Source organism: Tauraco erythrolophus, chromosome 1 (genome assembly GCF_009769465.1).
Source record: "Tauraco erythrolophus isolate bTauEry1 chromosome 1, bTauEry1.pri, whole genome shotgun sequence".
Taxonomy (NCBI): Eukaryota; Metazoa; Chordata; class Aves; order Musophagiformes; family Musophagidae; genus Tauraco; species Tauraco erythrolophus.
Window position 1 is genome coordinate 135,056,154 of NC_141465.1, and position 5,101 is coordinate 135,061,254.

A 5,101-nucleotide genomic window follows, 5' to 3' on the forward strand; every position below is an offset into this window, starting at 1 on the left:
CCTGGGCTGCATCCAGAGCAGCGTGGGCAGCAGGGCGAGGGAGGGGATTCTGCCCCTCTGCTCTGCTCTCCTGAGACCCCACCTGGAATACTGAGTTCAGCTCTGGAGTCCCCAACACAAGAAGGACATGGAGCTGCTGGAACGGGTCCAGAGGAGGCCACGAAGATGATGCGAGGGCTCGAGCACCTCTACTATGAAGACAGGCTGGGAGAGTTGGGGCTGTTCAGCCTGGAGAAGAGAAGGCTCCGGGGTGATCTTATAGCAGCTTTCCAGTACCTAAAGGGGCTACAGGAAAGCTGGAGAGGGGCTTTTTACAAGGGTGTGTAGTGATAGGACAAGTGGCAATGGATTTAAACTGAAAGAGGGAAGATTTAGGTTAGATCTAAGGAAGAAATTCTTTACATTGAGGGTGGTGAGGTACTGGAACAGGTTGCCCAGAGAAGTTGTGGCTGCCCCATCCCTGGAGGTGTTCAAGGCCAGGTTGAATGAGGCTTTGGGCAACCTGGTGTAGTGGAGGGTTTCCCTGTCCATGGCAGGGGGGTTGGAACAGGATGATCTTTAAGGTCCCTTCCAACCCAAACCATTCTGTGATTCTATGATTCTAACTTAACATTTGGAGAACTGAGCTATTTTCCACAAAACTCACATCCTCAAGGTGGAAGAATAGAAATAAATACCGATCCAGTTCTTTCTGACGCCTGACTTGGAGAAGTTTATGAGACAGTAATGTTTGTATTAAGAAACCAACAAGAAGAGTGTTTTTGAGATGCCGCACAATTAGAATATGAGGTTTTGGCAAAGAGGCTGATATTTGGCTCAGTCAGCCAAGATGGGAGGGCCGTCCTGCACTGTGTAACCTCGATCAACGCTCAAGAGAAATCACAGAGCAAAGCCAGGAACTGTCTGGGGTGAAACTCCCTACACGAGATCAGCTCGCAAGGGTGGATCAGAGCTGCGAGAAACCAAGGAACTGGTAAATGATCAAACCATGGATGGAGTTCAAAGCTTCTCTTACAGCCTTTTATGGCCTGTTAAAACATCCTCACCCCCAAGTCCTCCAGCCCAGAAGAAGCAAAGATAAGCACAAAGCAGAGTAGAGAAAGCTCTGTGTCATCATTTTTCTTCCTGTCCCTTCATCTGCAAAAGGTGGTCCCTTAAATCCCTGGTAGAAGTAGGCAAGAAATGGCACGTTTTTGTGATGGTCCAGATTTTCTTTTAGAGGGAAAAAACCTCATTTAACTGAGCTGTTGCCAAACACCACCTTTTTCCCAAGGATCATTTTGCAACATGAAGCTTAGCAGGGTTTCCACTGTAGAAATTCATTTGTTACTCCATGCAGCACTGCTGCTTGGGCTAAATTGACAAAATATTTATCCAGACGGTCACGATCCGTTTTTGCTCTGTGCCTCCTCCTCGTTCAAGGCCGTTCCAGTCTGGGTTAGTGGTTTCTCGGCATTGCTACCTGGCATTTCCTAAAATTGTTTTTGTTTTTTCTTATCATGGAATTACTGACAGGCACCTCATGAGGGCAGCATGTCCTCTCTGGTTCTTTTTTCCACCTCTCCTTCTTCAGACTCTGCTCTGCTTCCAGATCGAATCAAAAAAAAAAAAAAAAAAAAAAAGCTGTGTATGTGCTACAAATGAGACTATTCTGCTTATGCTGCTTGAATTAACGAGGGTCTCCAAGTAAGCTGGTGACATCCCACCTCATGATGTGCTGGTGGTATCAAAAATACTGCTGCCCTGCTTTGCAGATAGGGAAAAAGCAGCTAAGTGAACCCACACAATATGCTTCAGAAGCCTTATGGCTGGTAGTCGAGGAAGGAATAAATCCTTGCAGATGGATTGCACCCAACTGCCATGGTTTTTGCATAAATTTCGTCATCTACCCTCTTGCTCCAGTTCTGTTTGCCAGAGGGAGAGCTCTGATTTGAGGCAAAGGGGATAAAATATAGGACATACACTATGTAAATGCATGAGGAACATGAGGTGACATTGGAAAGTCCCCCTCTACCAGCCTATAAGGAGGCACAAACAGGTACACAACCACATTGAAAGCCCCTCAGCTACTTTCCTTCCCTTTTTAACAGGCAAGCTTGCGAGCCCACTCCCAGCCAGAAAGCAGGAGACATGCATCTGTCAGGAAGAGGCAAATATCATAGAATGGTTTGGGTTGGAAGAGGCCTTAAAGATCATCCAGTTCCAACTCCCCTGCCATGGGCAGGGACACCTTCCACTACACCAGGTTGCCCAAAGCCTCATCCAACCTGGCCTTGAACACTTCCAGGGATGGGGCAGCCACAGCTTCTCTAGGAAACCTCTTCCAGTGCCTCACCACCCTCACAGTCAAGAAGTTCTTCCTTAAATGTCATCCAAACCTCCCCTCTTTCAGTTTAAAGCCATTGCCCCGTGTCCTGTCACTACACAGGCCTTGTCCAAAGCCCCTCTCCAGCTTTCCTGTAGCCCCTTTAGGTACTGAAGGCTGCTGGAAGGTCTCCCTGGAGCCTTCTCTTCTCCAGGCTGAACAGCCCCAACTCTCTCAGCCTGTCTCCAGAGCAGAAGTGCTTGAGCCTTCTGATCATCTTTGTGGCCCTCCTCTGGACCCACTCCAACAGCTCCACGTCCTTCTGATGTTGGGGGTCCCAGAGCTGAACATAATACTGAAGATTCGGTCTCACAAGAGTATAAGAGTGCAAGACAACTGAAACCAGAAAGGGCTGATAGATCCCTATGCAGGGGAAGGGACAGGATTATCAGGACTCTTGCAGGTATAACGAGGAATGTGGGAAAGGCAGGGAGGTCTTAAAGCTCTGGAGAAGTGCAAATGCACTTTAAGGTTGAGCTAAAAAACAGCAGAGGAAGGAAAGGTTGCTGACCTAAAGGCAAGACAGATCCACAGGAAAGCAAAGATGCCCATTTCTGAAAAAATCTCAAACTATAAGAACAGCTTTTTCAGAGCTGGTCTATGATGGGCAGGAGTCCCTGCCTCCTCTGCTTTAGGGGAATTTGCAAGCAACAGCTGTGCTTTGACACCAAACGTGATTAACTGAACACATTGCTTGGAAAAAAAGCTCTGCAAGAGCCAATCTCCTCCAGTTTGTGCCAAAGGCTTAGAAAAGAGCATTCATGGCTTTCCTTGCTGGTAGTTTCCAACCAAGTCACTGGAGATCCAAATCAATTTTACCAGGGGCAAAATGGGGAGGTTAGCAAGACACCAGGTTTAGCTTCTAGGAGGCTTCCAAAGTCCATCACCCAAGCCCCAGAGGGGCAAAGAATAAGTTCAGCCTTCACCTTGAAGAGCAGCAGTGTCAGCCTGTGAAAGTCAGCCAGTGTTGACAGACCACTTCTACAGCTCACAGGCCAACCCCAGCCCAACAGACAACACATGAAATAAACCCTTACTTGTTACTAAAAAAGTCCCTGTGAACTTTACAGCAACATGGGCTATTTCTGGAGCACTTTGCACCTGCAGTGATGGAAGGCTAGGGGGTTCCAACACGAGCTGGAAGGATCACCTCAGCTGAGGACCAGGGATGCAATCCAGCTCTTTATGGGCTAGGCAGCAGTAAAACTCCAAGGAATTTGCTGAAAGGAGCAAGAAAGCATGAACTTTCTGAACCTGGTCAGTAAAGGAGGTCCATAAACATAGGCTGTCTTAGCTCCTCATACATTAACAGGCAAAAACCCACCTTAAAACAAAGATTCCCTTAGCCTATCCTGGGTGTTCCATACAGGGGCAACAGATTAGCGTGAGTCTTGTTTTGGACAGACAGACCAGTTTCCTCCCCAGAAAAGCCAAGGCACAGCTGCAATCACCCAACCAATTGCTGCAACACGAACCCAGCCACACAGCACTGCAACACCAAAGAGACCAAAGCAGCCCCACTATTTTTGCCCAAGTTTATTTCTAGAAATTTGTACAAAAATCGATACTCTGTAATACAATAGTCTATCAAATATGACGGATGCACATTTGTCTTTAGAGGCAAGATTCCAGGAATGTGAAGTACCATCCTCTTGCATGGAAGAAAGGCACATTTTGGAGCTCAAGATACAGTTGAAAAGGCAGGTCGGACATGCAAGTAGTGCAATGTTTCAGGTTTACACATAAACACACTGTACTCTGAAGAAATCTCACTACAAGCAGTGTTAACATCCACGTAAACATTTTATAAACACTTTAAAAAGTCACTCACTTTAGGTCCTATGCGTGAAAAGGCTACTCCTTTACATTCACTGGACGGAATATTTAAGAGCAGTCTTTGGGCAGAAGTTACTCCTAACTTTCCCCAAATGCTTTTGGGATCTAAAACACTTCCATGAATAGTCCCACTGCATTTACCCCTACAGGCTACCTTCAGGGTCTGCAACACTGGGGCCACATGATTGCACCATCCCACCTCTCCTAGAACTTGTCCTTGGAGTTTTGTGGCTGTGAAGGAGTCCCACATTCCCAGCTACATGCCTCTGTGCAAGCAGCACCTGGGACAGACCTCCCTTCTAAACTGACATTCCAAAGTACAAGCGGTGAAGCTACAGCCACCAAAGTATCCACCACACTATACTGATCAAGGTCCACCAGGTTCATCTTTTGGTTTCCTGCATGACACACAGTAGGTGCCACACCAGGGGATTTGGCAGCCTGCTTGTGCTTTCAGAAGGGGCTTTTCCAAAGCAGAAATGCCCTTGTGCTATAAACACATCTCAACATGGCTCTTGTGCAACACACCTGTAGTACTGCCATCCCGGACAAGCCAACCTGCTGCTTTTTTTTGACTGAAAACCAGGTGGATCCTACTCTCCCAAAATAGCTTGTGCTAGTGGGTACAGAAGCTGTAGGAACGCTTCTAATCCATTGCTGGCAATCCAACAGCATTATGTAGCAGCTTCCAAAGGCAATCACTTCCCCATCCAAACCCTCACAGCAACGGGGAGTTGTGCTTTTTTTTGAACAGAAAGACGTTTGTAATGGGATTTATCCAAAGCAAAGCCCTTTTTTAATTATTTTTAAAAGAGGTCTAGCAATACTTTAAACACTTTCTTTGAAAGACACATACACCCACACATGCTTTCAAGTACACGATGACAGCTTGGACTCCTG